Source organism: Nicotiana sylvestris, chromosome 4, assembly GCF_000393655.2.
Source record: "Nicotiana sylvestris chromosome 4, ASM39365v2, whole genome shotgun sequence".
In the NCBI taxonomy this organism is placed as follows: domain Eukaryota; kingdom Viridiplantae; phylum Streptophyta; class Magnoliopsida; order Solanales; family Solanaceae; genus Nicotiana; species Nicotiana sylvestris.
In genome coordinates, this window is record NC_091060.1 from 61,406,586 (window position 1) to 61,427,464 (window position 20,879).

Consider the following 20,879-nt stretch of genomic DNA (forward strand, 5'->3'; position numbering starts at 1 on the left):
CTCTTCTTCTCTTAGGTCTTCCCCTTTTAAAGACCAATGTTTAAACTCTTTTTTTTAAAATTTTGCACTTTTCAGCCTGTTTATTCCCTCCCATGTGCATCCCTTTAACTTTTATCATTACCCCCCATAGCAATATGTTGTGTTCCCCACTAATTATTAAACAAATACATTATTTTTATGGTACATTAGTACTTAGTGGATAGAACACTCAAACTACCCATTTCTTCAAGTTTTCAATTCCCAAATTACCCCCCTAAACTTACTGAAATTATTGTCCTACCCAATCCCCTTTCAATCTGTACCCAAAACCTATCGGCTATAACTCATTCCCTAATCAAATAACTAAGCTGATTCCTAATTGATCACCAAACTACAGCAGCTATAACCAATTTAATTCAAATTCACTTAGCAGTTCAAACTTAGAACTCAGATTAGATCAAATGGTATCCAAATGAAGGCCAACGAATTAGGACAAAACATATTTGAACATAACCAGGTTAAACTTCCAACTATGATTGACACATTACGTGGGAATGACTAACTATATTCACAACTCTAAACTAAACAAAAATGAATGAAATACTGTAACATACTGGACGAAAATAAACTGAATTTATATGTAAAATGATGAACAACAAAAACAAGGAGCCAAACATCACAGAAAATGAGACCATTTGAACTAGTAATACTAGTAACCAATTACAGGACTAGACACAGTTTTTGTACAAGAACATTACGGACACTGACTTTTACAACCAAACTAAAGGACAAACACACTCAATCGATTCAACATATGCCAATCAACCACATGAGAAAAAAACTGGACCAGAAAAAAGGTCCGAAAGAGAAGAGAGAAATAAATCGAAAAGATGATGAAATACAATGAAGCTTAAGCAGATAAACAATAACAAAAATAGAAAAGAAAAAGAAGAAAAATACCTCAAAATTACAGGCTAAACTCCAAACAGTTCCCATTTTAAACTTCGACTCGAACTTTTGAGGTCCAAACGGACCTCAATCGAGTGTTCTCGACTGAAAACACTCGACTAAAGTCGATTAAGAACCTCAAATTTCCCCTTTACTCGGATAGGTTCCAGGTTTTGGCTCTCTAGGGTTCTTCAATCGATTTAAAATTCGACCAGTTCTAGCAAGATTCGAGCCAAAGTAGGGGTGGTTTGGGAACGAGGGAGGTCAGGTGGAGCTAGGGTGTGAACTTGGGACTGGTTGGGTAGGTTTAGGGTTTTGCTCGAATCTTCGATTGAAGATTCGAAACAAACCGGGATGATTCGAGGTTAAAGGGGTAGGGATTTGTGTTGAGGGTGGTTAGAAGGTTCAGGGTGTGAATTTGAGGGTTATCGGTCCTCAGGCCGCTGGGTTTTCAGGCGAAGGGAACGAGGGCGGCTAGGGTTTGGTGGGTCATTTGGTTCGTCTCTAAAAGAGACGACTGAGGGGGGGTTTGGAAATGAGAGGGGTAGGGGATTGGGAGGGGGTCTGATAGGTTAGAGTTTAATCAATTGATTTTAGCCGTTGGATGATGGGAATCCAACGAACACAATTGATTTGTTGATCAAAACGGGGACGTTTGGTAGTAACGGGGTCGAGGCGGGTATAGGAACGGGTAAGGGAGAGATGATCTTGGCCGTTGATGGATTGGGATGTACGGCTGAGATTGGACGTGACAGATTCGACGTCGTTTGGACTTCGTATTGCCAGGTCGGTTGGACCGGGTAAAAGGGATATTCGGACTGGGCCTGCAGACATATTGTTTGGGCCTGTAGAAAAAATTGGCCTGGTCCGAGTTTATCAACTCTTTCTTTCATTTCTTCCTTTTCTTTCTTTTTTAATTCTTAATTACCAAAAGTTCTAAATTAAATTGTAAAACCAAAATTAACTTAGAAAATACTAATTAACCCTTAATAATATTTATCACACAAAATTAAATACAAAGATAATCACACAATTTGACATTAGACACTAAAAATGCGAAGTGCGTTATTTTTTTGATTTTTCATTTTCGTAAAACAAATTACTGTTTAATTAATCCTAAATTGTAAATGCAGATGCAACACATATAATTTTTTTTGTATTTTTCATTAATTAAAATAGAATAAACATTCACAGACAAAATACAAATAATTATCCAAAATAACACAAAACTATTTTATTTTGAATTTTTTGGAGTAGTTCTTGTAGGGCAAAAATCACGTGCTCACACCACCATGTCGGTGAAAATAGCCATCATGCATCTTTGGAATGTCGCCGGAGCATTACATAATTCGAACGGCATCCGAGAGAAATAGAATGTTCCATACGAACAAGTAAAGGTGGTCTTCTCTTGGTCCTCCGGGGCAATTAAGATTTGATTATACCCCGAGTACCCATCCAAAAAGCAATAAAAAGCATGCCCCGCGAGACGATCAAGCATTTGGTCAAGGAATGGCAATGGGAAATGGTCCTTTCAGGTCACCTTGTTTAGCTTCCGGTAGTCCATGCAAACCCTCCAACCTGTGACTGTCCGAGTAGGAATAAGTTCATTGTTGTCATTGGTTACCACTGTCACACCTCCTTTTTCCGCACCCGCGGGGGGCGAAGGGAGTTTTTTCCAATTAAAGGACAATCGAAACGGGATTGGTTTATTTATTTCAGAGTCGCCACTTGGGAGATTTAGGGTGTCCCAAGTCACCAATTTGAATCCCGAATCGAGGAAAAGAATGACTCCATATTACAGTCTGCGTACCAGAAATACGGATAAGGAATTCTGTTAACCCGGGAGAAGGTGTTAGGCATTCCCGAGTTCCGTGGTTCTAGCACGGTCGCTCAACTATTATATTTGGCTTGATTATCTGATTTTGTACATGTTAAACCTATGTGCTAGTTTTAAACTCTTGACCGCTTTTATTATTATTTTTTACGAGAATTGCAACGTCGTGAAAATATATCTCGAACCACGTTACATCAATGCACCCGTAGTTATTGACATATCTCGACTCAGTTGAGATTTGGATTTGGGTCACATAAATGTGCACCCGAATTAAGAAAAATAAATTATTAAGACGCGCCTAAAGCAACTAACGTATTGTTATTTTTGGGAAAGGCCGTAAATTTACTAAACGGCATGTCCCGAATTCTAAGTATTTTTAATATGTATACATTTAGAGGGCCCCACAGCTTCTACATTTTTTGTTTGTCGAGGCTCGTCTCATTTATTATTAAAGAATTTGCAACGTCATGGAAATGCATCTCGAGCCACGCCATAATCAATATACCCGTGATTAGAGCCACATTTCGATTCCGTTGAGATTTGGATTTGGGTCACATAAATGTGCACCCGAGTTTAAGAAAATTAAATTATTAAAGGCGCGCCTAAAGCGACTAGCGTATCATTTATTTTGGGTAGGGCCGCGAAATTTGCTAAACGGCTCATCCCGGAATCTGAGTATTTAATACATATATTTTGTGAGGGTTCCGCAACCTGTACATTTTTATTTGGCGAAGCTTGTCTCGTTTTTTATTTTTTATTATTTTTTTTATTTTTAGAGGGAATACCATTTTTATGCCTTTAACAATACTAAACCCTACAGCCTCTCTACAACTAATATCTCATAACTTGTTAGAAAATTTAATAAAGGGAGTTTAGCGAATGAGTCTTTCGGGAGTAGTAACAGCATGCACTAATACTAATTTTTTGTCCGAATGACCTAAGCAAAAGGAAGGACGAACAGATTAACGTCAAACTTGTGTCATAGAACAACTAATCCAACTTAATTAAATGACATCAAATAAACAAGAATAACATAACATAAAAATGAAGCAAAATGCATACAGTGAAACATGGGCAGAAAATTACCATACCAATTTCTATATTGCATTTTTGAACATTCCGTAACATTTCCTTGTCTAATGCTTGAAGTTTACTTACCTGAACAAACAGAGACGGATAGAGCCACGGAACAGCCCTCAACATCGACCTCTACGGACAACCTCTACCGGGAAACCATAGAAAAGGTTATCAAAGCTCGGACGGAATAACTCGCGCCAGAAACTCGAACACGAACGGACTAAAAATGAGTCATGGCTACAACTGACTTTTCCAGGCGGTCATTTGGGCGTGAGGGGGCTGAACGGAACAGCAGCGATGGCCGGATTTAATGGAGGATCGTCAGACTAGTTTTTTTTTTTTTTACGACGAAGGAGAAGAAATGGCCGTGGGCTGGTGGTTTGGATGTAGTGTCGACGGGCAGTGATGGGTGAGGCAAGAGGCAGAAGCCGCGACGGGTGGTGGCGAGCATGCTGGGCGTCACTTGTGGTCGACGGGCAGTGGACGATGGGCCATGACGACGAAGGCTAAGACGCGCAGCGACAGCTGCTCAGAAACGCAGCCACAGCTGCTTGGCACGCAGCAACAGGTTGGTTTAGATGGAGCTGGAGCTCGTAGCGGGCGGCAATGGTGGTTGACAACGCAGCAGTGATTGTTGCTGCTCAAAAGAACGAGGGGTCATGGGGGGTGGTGTTTGGACTGGTGGTTTTCGGACGTGAGGCTAGTGAAGCTGATGGAGGTGGCGTTTGGGTGGTGATGGAGTGGTTGCGATTGGTTTCTGTTTGGTGGTGGTCGTGCTTTGACGTGGGGGAGTGGGGTTATGGTCGCCGGTGGTTCATGGGGTAGGGTTTTGTTAGGTTTTTTTCTGTTTTTCAAAAGGAGGAGGAAGATGAACAGTCCCCTCCTCCAATTTTCAAAGTCTGTTTTAAAATTTTCCCAAAGTCCCTTTTTGTTTTTGTTTTTTCACCATAGGGTTTTTCGTTGGTTCCTTTAGGAAAAGGAAGAAGATGATCGAACAGTACTCTCTCCAAAAATCTTTTCCAAAGTCTCCTTTCAAAATGTTTCCGTCCGTGTATTTGTGCTCATTTGCCCAGAAAAATGAGCCCCACGCGTGGTGGGGTTCGAGGCTTGTGTTCCCCACGCGTGGTGGGGTTCCCCGTGTATGGGATTCCGTCCGTGTTCCCCACGTGTGGCGTACTCGGATTATTATAGGCTAGGTTCGAAAATTAGGCCTAAAAGCGGGTAAGTTTGAACCCGAATATTTATTCTTTTTCTCGGACCTGATTAAGGACACGACGTTGCTTAACTAGTCCTATGCAAGCAAAATAACTACCAAAAATAAGACTAATATTTAAACAAAACTATATCTTTTTTAAATATTTTTCAAGATTTAAAATAGCTACAAAAATAATAATAAAACTATTTTTTGTGATTTTCGTTTTTTAATAAAGACAAAATATAAAGTAATATTTTTTTGTATTTTTCCAAAATTAAAATGACTACAAAACATTAATAGAATTATATTTTTTTGTAATTTTCAAATTTATATAAAGTACCAAAATAAAGTACAATTTTTGTATTTTTTCAAGTTTATGAGAAATACATAAACTAAAATTTATATATATTTTTTTGTAATTTTTCTTTTTGCAACGAAATAAAGTAAAAATAGTTAAAATGGCTATATTAGACCCAATTACATATTTATGCTAAAAAAATGTGAAAATCCTCGGGGAGGGTCAAAAATCACGTGCTTACAGCTGCCCCTCTTTGACTGGAAACACGAAGAGTTTTCCGACAAAGAACGACTAGACATGTTTTTGACCCGACCATTATTTGGAGGGACCACACTAGGGAAAAAAGGGAATGTGACCGAGCCCTGGTATCTGAGCTGCCTACATATCCTTGGTTATACAGGAATCAAGCCACGTGTAGTTCGAAAATGCGAGAGATGGTAAAGTGTACCGAGGTGAAGAGCCGATCGAGGTGCCGTTCCGTTGAAGTTCCGGTCCGCGGTCCTGTCATTACAACAAAAAAATGATAACTGAAAAAGACTAACTAAACCTATCAGCTACTAGTTACAAGGATTCCTATCTCTAAGTCTTCTGAAACTTGATCTTGAGTCTTGAATGGTGCTTCATACAGACTTTGGATTTGAACCTTGATACTTGCTAGTTGTAGGCGCTAGTTCTTGAGCAGATCACATCTGTTCTCCACATCCGTGCTTCGGATTCATTCATTTTTTTCTTTTTCTTTTTTTCTTTTTGTTGTGTCCAGCTTTTGTCGACCATCTCAGATGTTGACTCGCATTCTTGAGGCGAGCTTCTGCTATTTATAACTTGGTTGAATGCTGGGGATTTTTGTTGTAGCCTTCTGCTTCCCGGAGCTGGGGATTCCTGTTGTAACCTTCTACCTTCCGGTGGGGTTACTGATTTCCAAAATCTGCAATATAGGACTAAAAAGTATTCCTCTTGTTATACAGGTGGGCGCCTGAAAAGAAATTTAAAGACTGAAAAGTATTCCACTCGTTATGTAGGTGGGCGCCTGACAAGAAATTTAAAGACTGAAAAGTATTCCACTCGTTATGTAGGTGGGCGCCTGACAAGAAATTTAAAGACTGGAATGTATGCCTCTGTTCTATGGGCGGGCTCCCAATTTCAACACTTGAAAGTAAAGACTGAATGTATTCCTCTGTTATTATGGGCGGGCTCCCAATTTCAACACTTGAAAAGTAAAGACTGAAATGTATGCCTCTGTTATCTGGGCGGGCTCCCAACTTCAACACTTGAAAGTAAAAACTGAATGTATGCCTCTGTTATTATGGGCGGGCTCCCAATTTCAACACTTGAAAGTAAAGACTGAAATGTATTCCTTTCGTTATACAGGTGGGCGCCTGGATTTAGGAAAATGACTCTTTTATTTTTCAAACGTTTTTTTTTTTTTAATTTTTATTTTTCAAAACATTTTTTTTAGCATCTTAGGAGAAAGATTCATCAGACTAAGATTTGGATCCTAGGAGAAGGTTCGTCAGACTAGGTCTCTATCTTAGGAGAAAAATTCATCGGACTAAGGTTTTGATCCTAGGAGAAGGTTCATCGGACTTGGTCTCTATCTTAGGAGAAAAATTCATCAGACTAAGATTTTGATCCTAGGAGAAGGTTCGTCAGACTAGGTCATTTTTTGTTTTTGGTATCTTAGGAGAAAGATTCATCAGACTAAGATTTGGATCCTAGGAGAAGGTTCATCGGACTAGGTCTCTATCTTAGGAGAAAAATTCATCGGACTAAGATTTTGATCCTAGGAGAAGGTTCGTCAGACTAGGTCATTTTTTGTTTTTGGTATCTTAGGAGAAAGATTCATCAGACTAAGATTTGGATCCTAGGAGAAGGTTCGTCAGACTAGGTCTCTATTTTTGGTATCTTAGGAGAAAGATTCATCAGACTAAGATTTGGATCCTAGGAGAAGGTTCGTCAGACTAGGTCTCTATCTTAGGAGAAAAATTCATCGGACTAAGATTTTGATCCTAGGAGAAGGTTCATCAGACTAGGTCATTTTCGTTTTTTGGTTATCTTAGGAGAAAGATTCATCAGACTAAGATTTTGATCCTAGGAGAAGGTTCGTCAGACTAGGTCTCTATCTTAGGAGAAAAATTCGTCAGACTAAGATTTTGATCCTAGGAGAAGGTTCATCAGACTAGGTCTCTATCTTAGGAGAAAAATTCGTCAGACTAAGATTTTGATCCTAGGAGAAGGTTCATCAGACTTCGTCAGACTAGGTCTCTATCTTAGGAGAAAAATTCGTCAGACTAAGATTTTGATCCTAGGAGAAGGTTCATCAGACTAGGTCTTGTTTTTTGGTATCTTAGGAGAAAGATTCATCAGACTAAGATTTTGATCCTAGGAGAAGGTTCGTCAGACTAGGTCTCTATCTCAGGAGAAAAATTCGTCAGACTAAGATTTTGATCCTAGGAGAAGGTTCATCAGACTAGGTCATTTTTTGTTTTTGGTTATCTTAGGAGAAAAATTCATCGGACTAAGATTTTGATCCTAGGAGAAGGTTCATCAGACTAGGTCTTGTTTTTTGGTATCTTAGGAGAAAGATTCATCAGACTAAGATTTGGATCCTAGGAGAAGGTTCGTCAGACTAGGTCTCTATCTTAGGAGAAAAATTCGTCAGACTAAGATTTTGATCCTAGGAGAAGGTTCATCAGACTAGGTCATTTTTTGTTTTTTGGTTATCTTAGGAGAAAGATTCATCGGACTAAGATTTTAGGAGGAAATGCATCTCCTATGAGGCGAAACTAAAACAATCTTAGGAGGAAATGCATCTCCTATGGGTAAAACTAAAACTTAGGAGGAAATGCATCTCCTATGGGTGCAACTAAAACGAACTTAGGAGGAAATGCATCTCCTATGGGTAGAACTCTAACGATTTCAAACTAGGAAGTGCGTCTCCTATTAATGAAACCTTCGCTTTCTCTTTTTTTTTTTAATTATTTACTTACCTGTGTTGTCCTCCCTCGAAACTGTTGGGGATTATTTAGATGGGGATGACTTTTTACCCCCTTTTTTTCCTTTTTTTTTTTGTTTTTTTCATTATTATTATTCTTTTTTGTTTTGCTTTTTTAATTATTATTCTTCTTTTTTTTTTTTTGCATAGCTTCTTCCTTCGAAGACTACCTCCCTTGAGAGTCGTTTTGCCTTTCCCCGAAAGGAACCGCTGAGGATACCGACTTTCCAACCTTGTGTTGGACTCCTCGCAACTGCTAGGGATAACATTGTTGGGGAATTATTTACTTACCTGCTAGGGATAACACTGTTGGGTAAAATGTTATCAGCTGGGGGTACCTGACTTCCAGAAAATTTTCTAAATGGAAGGAAAATTTTCTGCCCCAGTTTGATAATATCCCTTGTGGCATGCAGTTCTGGCATCAATGCCATTTCCTTTACCTGCTTCAAATCAAACAAAATTTGTTAGTTTAAAACATGGTGGTTGGCTGTGATACTCCTATTGGGATTGCTTTCCCTTTCTCCTTCATTGCGCTGTGCTCCACGACTTGTTGGGGATGATATTATGTGCTGGGGATAATCCCTTCCTGCTGGGGATATCCCTCTTCTTTTGTGGCATAGCTTGGAAACTGGCATTTCCCCGACCTTTTAGTCTAGTATGGATTTCGCCAAATCATGCTCACTGCTCTCCTTGCTTTGTTCACGGGCCTTGTCTTTGAGGTTTATAACCTTGGTTTTGGCAAGGATATCCCTCTTGACGCTCGTCAATCCTTTTGTCAATTCCCTTTTGCTGGGGATATCTTTATTGACACTGGCCTCGCGCTTGTTCCTTGCTGACTATACCATTTGGATGTACTAGTCAGATCTCATCTTGAAAAGCTGATGGCATATTTGAAGTCATTTCATACTTGTTCTGACTAGACAGACTCTATCGGGGGGTTTTCTATGAAAGGAGAAAGATAAGAGAAACAAAATACAAGACAAAGGAAACGATGACTCTTTTACAAAAGAAACTATAAATAAAAATCTATCAAACGCAGATACCGACTCTAATGGCCATGACATGCGTATGTGGCCTATCCTCTACCGTCAATCATCTTTCAAGATCTTCAATTGGCGATTCCCCATCTGATTCCCAATCTTATTCGACTTGTAGTGCCCGAAGGGTTTTCACTATCAAGCCTCTCTCATTTTGGTTTTTCTCTTAGCTTTCATCGTCTTATGGTGTCCGTGAAGATTTTCACCGATAAGACTCTCTCATTTGTATCACTTTCCAGCTGGGGGATTTGGAGTGTCGCCGGTATGACTCTTTCTGCCGGGGATTAGAGCCCTTTCTGTTGTGGAACAGAGTGTTATGTACACCGGTAAGACTCTCATTTGTCTGACTTGACATCTTTTTAAGACTGATCAGAAGGTCTTTCTTTGGACCGTAATGTGGGTTTTGGATAGGGCTAGAAATAAAAGGGTATTAAAGGCTCAAAAAATGCATTAGTTTTGGGTTATTAATTACAACCTTCGGAATTAGATTTATTTACAACAAACGCAACTTTTGCCCCAGTTTATTGCTTGGGGATATTTTAATTGATTTTTTTTTTAATTTTTCAAAACTATGACCGAGCCGTGAAGCGCCTACGTATCCTCTTTGAGGAATCAGGTCAAACGTAGTTCCCAATTCCTCTTTTTCGTTTGATTTTCTTTTCTTTCTTTGTTATCAATTTTCTTTTCTTTTCTTTTCTTCTTCTCTTTTTTTTTCTTTTTTTTTTCGTTGTTGTTTTCTTTCTTTCTCTATTTTTTTTCTTCGTTGCTACTGATTCCGAACGAGGGGTATGAAAGAAAAATAAATAAGGCTCAAAAGGGGTAACGAAGGATAGAGTGTTTGGGTAGCAGAACAAAATGCCTTCGTCATTCCAGTCTTCAAGACATGCCAAGTGCAAACAACACAATTAAACAATAGATTTATAGCCTCTTCCGATGGTGCTGGACTTGACAATTATATTCAACATTTGCTTTTTCATTGGTCCTTTCTAAAGCACCGTTGGGCGACACTCTCATTATCATGAACGACCCTCATGCCAATTTGGCGAATCTTGCTTTTAACGGTTTTTCTTCATATTTTACTTGCCCCAGTTCCATATGACTCGAGCTCTGAATAATCTCAACCGTCCTTATTTCCTTTAAATGGTCTGATCACCTTTTCGGGGTTTTATGATTAACTTTTAAGATTAGGCCCAAAGTGTGTGCGCATGTCATGTCACTAGAATCGACGTTGAATAAAAATGATAAAAGGACTAAACAAAAGAAAACTGGAAATAATAGCAGACCGGATTTTGCATTAGATTACCGGTGAAATGGTTTGAAAAAAAACAAAAACAAACCGGAATAAAATCCTAAACAACCTGGACAAAACTTAAACAAACCGCTATGACAAAACGGAAAGATAAGCGGAAAGACATTGACACAAAACAATATCCGAATTACAATCTTAATAATCCGAACAACAGAAATGACAACAAAATAAACCACCAAATGCCTCTTTCTTTCTAACCAAGGAACGGAGCGTCCTCCCACTTTATCAAAACTGGCATCTTAGCCACTGAGCTTTGCATTAGTATTGTCAAGACCATTGCCAGCTTCAATATCATCAACCTCCGTCAACAAGTTCCCGATAGGATTTAAGTGCTTCTGCTATCAGGCCCAATCCCCGCAGAGTGTGTATCATGAGATGCAAGTGAAGGATTCTGGGTGTCATTGTCCGGCTTACCACAAACCAACCACCTTAACTTTCCTTGCAAAACCAACAGGTTGGAACGGACTCAGTCAGTCCTCATTATTAATAACATTTTTCTTTCTTTTTTTCGATTTTCTTTTTTTTCTTTCTTTTTTTCTTTCTTTTTTTCGATTTTTTCTTTTCTCTTTTTTTCATTTTTCTGTCTTTTTTTCATTTTTTTCTTTTTTCATTCTTTTTTTTCATTTCTTTTTTTCATTCTCTTTTTTTTTGTTTTGCTTTTGTTTTTGTTTTTGTTGTGCTTTTTTTTTTGTTGTGGTCGAATCTTATGGAGATTGCCTACGTATCATGACCCCGCATGAATCAGACCTTGCGTAGTTCGGACCAATAAAAGATAAACAATAATGAACATTTTTTCTTTTCACTTTCATATTAAAACAAACTGGGTTTCAAAGGTTTAAAGATGACCTACAAACTTGAAAATCAAACAACCCGCCTATTTTAATCAAAAGGTTTACAAACTTCAAAACAAAAAGGCCAGCTTCCTTTCCCCGTTTGCCAATTTTAACCAAATGGTTGTTTTTGCAAATGTAGCCCCTTCCAACTTTCACATGAATTTTGAGGCCGGGGAGGATTATTTTACAACACTTTACAAACTTGTCCATTCTTTTACGAAAATAGCTTTTCGACAACTGAAAGATACTCTAAGGCTATTTCGGCAAGAACGGTTTAAGACGCGGCCGAAGCTGCCTCGGCTTATTTTATTTTTTCATTTTTTTTTTGACTAAACATCCAAACGGCATTCACCTGATCGTTTACTCTTTGTTTTTTTTTCAAATTACGATAAAAACCTTGTGTTGCAAACACGGCCTTTCGACGTCTCGGGGACGAAGCCTTTTAAGGCTGTGTGGGTCAACTGGACCAAACTCCTAGACATGACCCAAAAGGTGGCTGTTTACGCAAAGTCAGCCTTCCGGCGTCCCTTTCGGGAACATTCGGCTATTTATGACAAACAGCATCTCCTGACTTAGTTATGACTCTTTTATTGTTTTTCAAAAATAGGAAACTCAATATTGCAAACACGGCCTGTCAACGTCTCGGGGACGAAGATTTTTAAGGCTGTGTGGGTCAACTGGACCAAATCTTAAAATGACCCAAAGGTGGCTGTTTATGCAAAGTCAGCCTTCCGGCGTCCCTTTCGGGAACATTCGGCTATGTCTTGATAAAACAGCGTCACCCGACTTCTTTATGACAAAAACTAAAATTTGACATGTATTTTTTATTATTATTATTATTATTTGTTTTTTGGCTTTTTTAGAAAAAGGTGGGATTGGACCCGATGAGGGTTGCCTATGTATCTCACATCCGGTGAGAATCAAACCCGCGTAGTTCGGGCAATCAAGAATAAGTAGATGAACTAACCTTTTTTTTTTGAATTTGAAAGAACTACTTTAAAAGAAGAAAGGAAGTATATTTTTTGATTTTTGATTGATTTTCTTTTTAAAAGAAACACTTCTAAGATATATTTTTGAATTTTCATTTGCATTATTTTTTATTCTAAAGAAAAAGAAAGAATATATTTTTTGGAATTTTACCTTTAATATAAGAAATGCTTCTAAAATATATTTTTTTGAATTTTGAATTTTCTTTTCAATTTTTGAAAGAAGAAATCAAAATATTTTCGGATTTGTTTTTTTTTATATTTTTTTTTTTTTTTAAAAGAAACAACTAGAAAGACTTTCTAAAGAAGTCAATAATGGAAAATATTTTTGGATTATTTGTTTTGAAATTTGGGATTCTAAAAACTTTTGGCAAGACAAATGTTCTTGCAACAAGATAAAGATATATATACATTTTTTGGAAATAAAGAAAAACTTTTTGGATTTTATTTTATTTTTATTTTTATTTTTTCATATATTTATTTGCAATAATAAAACCACTTTCAACGTCCGACTCCCCTTTTTTTTTAATATAATAAAACTTTTGGACTTTTTGACATTTTTTCAAAACAAGACTTGCTAATAAAACAAGCTTAATAAGACATTTTTTTTCATTTTCTCAAAATTTCGGCGGAGCTTCGACTCTACTCGGACTTTTTCTCTATGCTGTTATTTTCTCCTTTTTTCACGGTTTTCTTATATGTGGAAAATGATGACAACATACAAAATCTTTTTGAATTTTCATGCTTTGTTTTATTTGTATTTTTATTTTTTATATTTATTATTTCTTTCAAAAATGTGGCATGGGAGACATAATGATTTCCAAGACTTCTTGGATTCCGCAAATGCTCCCCATGCGCTTTTCCCAACATATGAAGCGTGGGGGACATAGGGGAATTCCAAGACTTCTTGGATTCCACAAATGTTCCCCATGTGCTTTCCCAAAAAGCAAGCGTGGGGGACATAGGGAATTCCAAGGCTTCTTGGATTCCACAAATGTTCCCCATGCTTTGATTAAAATAACATCATGCTGGAAATGACCAAATGACTCATTCGCCCTTGACTAAATACAACATGTAGCACATAGGATGCCGAAAGATGGTCTATTATTTTCAGGTTGCTTGTCCTAGACGGACCCAACCCCTATGTTGAGTCCCCTAAGTCAAATGCACATGATGCAAATAAACGTTCCTACTAGGGATCCGGCATGTGGCTTTGTTATACTAGGTTCAAAAACCTGGGTCGGTGTTCTAGACAGTGTACCCGAGCGGACAACTCGAGCTGAGGAAGGAGCTCCTTTCCGGGAACCAAAAGGCCAGCCGGCTTAGAAACTTTCCGAGCCTCTTTTATTTAGGGTATGACACTAACAGAATAGGGAGTCTCAACCAGTAAGCACATCCCCGGAGGTAAGAAGAGAAGGGTTTCGGCACAGTTTATATACAGTTCAAATAATATCAAAGCGGTAAAAGTAGCATTTAGCACATTAGGCTCAAACATGTAAAAAACAGATAAAACCAAATATAACAATTTATCTAAGCTCGAATTTCTAACCCTGAACCAGTGGTTCTGGGTCATTAGTCCCCAGCAGAGTCGCCAGAGCTGTCACACCTCCTTTTTCCGCACCCCCGAGGGGGCGCAAGGGAGTTTTTTCCAATTAAAGGACAATCGAAACGGGATTGGTTTAATTATTTCAGAGTCGCCACTTGGGAGATTTAGGGTGTCCCAAGTCACCAATTTTAATCCCGAATCGAGGAAAAGAATGACTCTATATTATGGTCTGCGTACCAAAAATCCGGATAAGGAATTCTGTTAACCCGGGAGAAGGTGTTAGGCATTCCCGAGTTCCGTGGTTCTAGCACGGTCGCTCAACTGTTATATTTGGCTTGATTATCTGATTTTGTACATGTTAAACCTATGTGCAAGTTTTAAACTCTTGACCGCTTTTATTATTATTTTTTACGAGAATTGCAACGTCGTGAAAATATATCTCGAACCACGTTACATCAATGCACCCGTAGTTATTGACATATCTCGACTCAGTTGAGATTTGGATTTGGGTCACATAAATGTGCACCCGAATTAAGAAAAATAAATTATTAAGACGCGCCTAAAGCAACTAACGTATTGTTATTTTTGGGAAAGGCCGTAAAATTTACTAAACGGCATGTCCCGAATTCTAAGTATTTTTAATATGTATACATTTAGAGGGCCCCACAGCTTCTACATTTTTTGTTTGTCGAGGCTCGTCTCATTTATTATTAAAGAATTTGCAACGTCATGGAAATGCATCTCGAGCCACGCCATAATCAATATACCCGTGATTAGAGCCACATTTCGATTCCGTTGAGATTTGGATTTGGGTCACATAAATGTGCACCCGAGTTTAAGAAAATTAAATTATTAAAGGCGCGCCTAAAGCGACTAGCGTATCATTTATTTTGGGTAGGGCCGTGAAATTTGCTAAACGGCCCATCCCGGAATCTGAGTATTTAATACATATATTTTGTGAGGGTTCCGCAACCTGTACATTTTTATTTGGCGAAGCTTGTCTCGTTTTTTATTTTTTATTATTTTTTTTATTTTTAGAGGGAATACCATTTTTATGCCTTTAACAATACTAAACCCTACAGCCTCTCTACAATTAATATCCCATAACTTGTTAGAAAATTTAATAAAGGGAGTTTAGCGAATGAGTCTTTCGGGAGTAGTAACAACATGCACTAATACTAATTTTTTGTCCGAATGACCTAAGCAAAAGGAAGGGCGAACAGATTAACGTCAAACTTGTGTCATTGAACAACTAATCCAACTTAATTAAATGACATCAAATAAACAAGAATAACATAACATAAAAATGAAGCAAAATGCATACAGTGAAACATGGGCAGAAAATTACCATACCAATTTCTATATTGCAGTGATGGGTGAGGCAGGAGGTAGAAGCCACGACGGGTGGTGGCGAGCGTGCTGGGCGTCACTTGTGGTCGACGGGCAGTGGACGATGGGCCATGACGACGAAGGCTAAGACGCGCAGCGACAGCTGCTCAGAAACGCAGCCACAGCTGCTTGGCACGCAGCAACAGGTTGGTTTAGATGGAGCTGGAGCTCGTAGCGGGCGGCAATGGTGGTTGACGACGCAGCAGTGATTGTTGCTGCTCAAAAGAACGAGGGGTCGTGGGGGGTGGTGTTTGGACTGGTGGTTTTCGGACGTGAGGCTAGTGAAGCTGATGGAGGTGGCGTTTGGATGGTGATGGAGTGGTTGCGATTGGTTTCTGTTTGGTGGTGGTCGTGCTTTGACGTGGGGGAGTGGGGTTATGGTCGCCGGTGGTTCATGGGGTAGGGTTTTGTTAGGTTTTTTTCTGTTTTTCAAAAGGAGGAGGAAGATGAACAGTCCCCTCCTCCAATTTTCAAAGTCTGTTTTAAAAATTTCCCAAAGTCCCTTTTTGTTTTTGTTTTTTCACCATAGGGTTTTTCGTTGGTTCCTTTAGGAAAAGGAAGAAGATGATTGAACAGTACTCTCTCCAAAAATCTTTTCCAAAGTCTCCTTTCAAAATGTTTCCATCCGTGTATTTGTGCCCATTTGCCCAGAAAAATGAGCCCCACGCGTGGTGGGGTTCGAGGCTTGTGTTCCCCACGCGTGGTGGGGTTCCCCGTGTATGGGATTCCGTCCGTGTTCCCCACGTGTGGCGTACTCGGATTATTATGGGCTAGGTCCGAAAATTAGGCCTAAAAGCGGGTAAGTTTGAACCCGAATATTTATTCTTTTTCTCGGACCTGATTAAGGACACGACGTTTCTTAACTAGTCCTATGCAAGCAAAATAACTACCAAAAATAAGACTAATATTTAAACAAAACTATATCTTTTTTAAATATTTTTCAAGATTTAAAATAGCTACAAAAATATTAATATAACTATTTTTTTGTGATTTTCATTTTTTAATAAAGACAAAATATAAAGTAATATTTTTTTGTATTTTTCCAAAATTAAAATGACTACAAAACATTAATAGAATTATATTTTTTTTGTAATTTTCGAATTTATATAAAGTACCAAAATAAAGTACAATTTTTGTATTTTTTCAAGTTTATGAGAAATACATAAACTAAAATTTATATATATATTTTTTGTAATTTTTCTTTTTGCAACGAAATAAAGTAAAAATAGTTAAAATGGCTATATTAGACCCAATTACATATTTATGCTAAAAAAATGTGAAAATCCTCGGGGAGGGTCAAAAATCACGTGCTTACAGCTGCCCCTCTTTGACTGGTACACATTGCACCGGAGAAGTCCATGAGCTATCAGAAATGGGGTACACAACCCCGGCATCCAACCATTTGATCACTTCTTTCTTCACCACTTCTTGCATAGCCTCGTTCAATCTTCTTTGATGCTCCAAGGAAGGCTTTGCATCATCCTCCAATATAATTTTGTGCATACAAAATGCGGGGCTTATTTCCCGAATGTCAGCTAGAGTTCATCCAATTGCCCTTTTCCGCTTTTGAAGCACCGCCAAAGTGGCCTCAACCTGCATGTTAGTAAGGCAAGAAGAAAGAATAACTGGTAAAGTAGAGTTTGAGCCCAAGAATTCATATCTGAGGTGTGGAGGAAGTGGTTTCAACTCCAACACCGGTGGATCCTCAATTGATGGTTTTGTTGGTGGAGTTTTCTGGTTTTCAAGATCCAAAGACAATTTTTTAGGCTCATAAGAATAAGAGTCCATCCCATGTAAGGCATTCACATACTCCACCCTTCTTGCATCTTCATTGACATCAAGATTTAATAGTACGGCCTCAAGAGGATCCTCCACGTTGATCATAGCACTGGTATCATCCACAATCACAGTTGTGACAAGGTCTACAAATGAGCACACCTCGGTGCTATTGGGTTGCTTCATAGACTTGCAAACATGGAAAATGACCTTTTCGTCACCCACTCGGAGAGTGAACTCACCCGCTTCAACATCAACCAATGCCTTCGTCATTGCAAGGAAAGGTCTACCCAAGATAATAGGAACCTCATAGTCCACTTCCCAATCCAAAATGACAAAGTCAGCCGGCAAAATAAATTTGTCCACCCGGACAAGCACGTCATCAATAATGCCCAAAGGTCGCTTCATCGATCGATCCGCCATTTGAAGTCTCATTGAAGTTGGTCTAGGTTGCCTGATACCCAAAGTTTTGAAAACTGAGTATGGCATCAAATTGATACTAGCTTCCAAGTCACATAGTGCCTTGGCAAAATCCGCACTCCCAATGGTGCAAGGAATGGTGAAAGCACCGGGATCTTCAAGCTTCCGGGCCATTGAATGCACTCTAGCACTAACTTGGTGAGTCATCTTTATAGTTTCACAATACATAGAACGCTTCTTTGTAACCAAGTCTTTCATGAATTTTGCATAAACCGGCATTTGTTCAAGCGCCTCCACCAAAGGTACATTAATAGATAAGCTCTTCATCATGTCAATGAACTTTTTAAACTGATTATCATTCTTCTGCTTCACGAGCCTTTGAGGATAAGGTGGAGGTGGCCTTGGCAAAGGAGCCATGGCTTTTGGCACAACCGACTCCGGCATGTCAATTATGTGTTCCCTAGACGGGTTCACATCATTTGGGTTTCCACCTCGACTTCTTGAATATCAATCCTCACTTCATTGTTCACATTTTCATCAACCACATCTTCAACTACCAAAGGGACTTCATCATCTTGCAACTCAACATCATCATCCACGACTTGCTTTTGCTTAGAGGCATTCACATCACCGCCTCTCCCACTTCTTGTTGTGACCGCCATAACATGATTGTTACCACCCTTTGGGTTCACTACCGTATAACTTGGTAAAGCATCCTTCGGGCGAGTATTCAATGCCTGAGAGATTTGGCCTAATTGCACCTCCAAGTTTCGGATAGAGGTGTTGTAAGAAGCTAACTGTGCATCAGAATCCGCATTTCTCTTCATCATCTGCTCGAACATCATTTCAATTCTACCCATATCATTACCAGAAGAACTAGGACCTTGAGAAGGAAAAGGGGGTGGATTGTTCGGTTGTTGGTACATTGGGGGCCTTTGAAAACCTTGCCCCCGGTTACCTTGGTTTCCATTGTTGTTCCACCCGCCTTAATTGTTATTCTTGCCCCAATTGTTGTTATTTCCATTCCAATTGCCTTGGTTGTTGTTTTGATTACCCCAATTGTTGTTTTGGTTGTTGTTGTTCCAATTACCACCACCTTGTTGTTGATTGCCCCAATTTTCTTGGGGTCGCCATTGTTGGTTTGAAGAGTTGCCTCTATTGCCTTGATAGTTATTGACATATTGTACCTCTTCATTTTGATCTTTATAACTATCATTTTGAACCCATCACATGTATCATCATATTGCTCAGAATTCCCTTGATTTTGTTGCCTCCTTTGCCTTCTCTTGTTGACAAGCATACTAACACCCTCCATGGCATTCATTTGGCGAGGATTCTGAACTTGTTGCAACTGCGCCTTAGCCAATTGGTTCATAGTAGTAGTAAGCTCAGCTATCGCTTGCCCGTGATCATTTAATTCCTTGTGCAAATAGATAACCGTAGGGTCACCTTGAGGCACATTTTGCTCTACTCTGCCATACTGAAGAAGTGTCCGCCATTTCATCAAGTACATCACATACCTCATCATAAGAAAGATTCATAAAATTGCCCCGGCCAATTGGTTAACAATGCATTGATTTGTAGTATTTATGCCCAGGTAGAAGGTTTGTTGGATCATGGCCTCGGTCATATCATTATTTGGGCACTCCTTCACCATCGTTCTATACCGCTCCCAGATCTCATGCAAAGGTTCTGTTGGCTCTTGCTTGAAGGCTAATATTTCATCTCGAAGTGCTGCCATATGACTAAGAGAGAAGAATTTGACAATAAACCTATCCGCCAACTCATCCCAAGTTGTGATAGAATGGTTGGGGAGTCTCTCGAGCCAGTCTAATGCCTTCCCCCGAAGTGAGAACGGGAAAAGTCTCAATCTCAGCGCATCCTCGGATACATTCGTCTGCTTGCTCCCCCAACATGTATCTACGAACCCCTTGAGATGTTTGTAGGCATTTTGATTCGCAGCGCCCGTGAAGTACCCACGCTGCTCAAGTAAGGTCAACATCACATTGGTTATTTAAAAGTTGCCCGCCCGGATTCTTGGTGGGACAATAGCACTTGCATAACCCTAGTTCGGAAGTACTCTGGGAACCACTCTTGGAGGTGGCGGAAGAGGGTCTGGAATATTGTCATTTGGATTCGCATTGGTATTGCGGCCTCAACATTGTCCTTGAGGTGCAAGAGGTACCTCATCTTACTCAAGATCATCTACTTCCTCCCCCGCTATCACGTTTCCAAGAGGGTCATTAGCATTGTTTAAAGCCATGTTGGTACCTGAGTAATGACACAAACAAGTAAGTAACAAAGAAGGAAAGAAGAACAATACACAAAACTAACTAAATAGATAGCCAAAATCGTTAGCTCCCCGGCAACGGCGCCAAAAAGTGATCATAGCCTACTCCACACTACTAAAAAGTAGGAAGAGAGGGTCGTAACAGCTTTTACCCGATTTGTGGGTCGGGATCGATTTCCACAGAGAGCTAGGAATGGAGTCGAGTATCTATTTAGGTTGGAATTGCGTATTTGTTCCAAATATCACTTCTAATCATTTTTGGGTTTTCTTTATATTCTACTATTATCAAACTACAAATTACAATTGCTACTAGATTAACTACGAGTAAATTGCTACAAGTTGAATCTAATAGTTTAAAAGGCACTAGGGTAGTGGCATCCTCCTAGGTGGCCAATTGACGGGTAATTGAACCTAATCCACGATTGACATGATTGGAGAATATGTTATAACCATTTCACAACTTTACCCACTCTCACACCTCTCGGTAGAGAGAGTGATTTTGCCCAATTGACTTTCTCAAGGCCAATAGGGTAGGCAAATTTGCTCAAGCAATTAGGGTTCAAGTCGGATATTACTTTCTCGAGGTATAACCCTTTAATTGGGACTATCAATTCTCTTGAGTCCATCCCAATTCCTTGTTAGATCAATTTCAGAGACTTAGGCTCTCTTTCACAAGAAGAACACAAGTCAACTTAGCACAAACTAGTGTTTGCAACCACTAATTCATAGATTAAACCATGAAATTGACCCAAATAACAAACACCCAGAGTCAATCTAACCTTAAATCACAACATCAATCAATTACCCACACTAGGGTTGAGCCACAACAGTAGCTAATGGGTCTAGCTACTCATGCTTGAAGAGAAAAATAGAGAAATAGATGAAGATAAAGACATATTAATTAATTGCTAAGGTAAATACAAAGATTCAATGATAAAAACTAAGTAAAAATGCTCAAAATGGCTAAGAA

General features: G+C 39.1%; 1 pseudogene; it reads right to left on the minus strand.

Annotated features, from left to right (window-relative positions):
- LOC138889596 (uncharacterized) overlaps positions 1 to 18,934 on the minus strand; it is a 61,848-nt pseudogene extending 42,914 nt beyond the window's left edge.
- Positions 18,935 to 20,879: the final 1,945 nt, after the last annotated feature.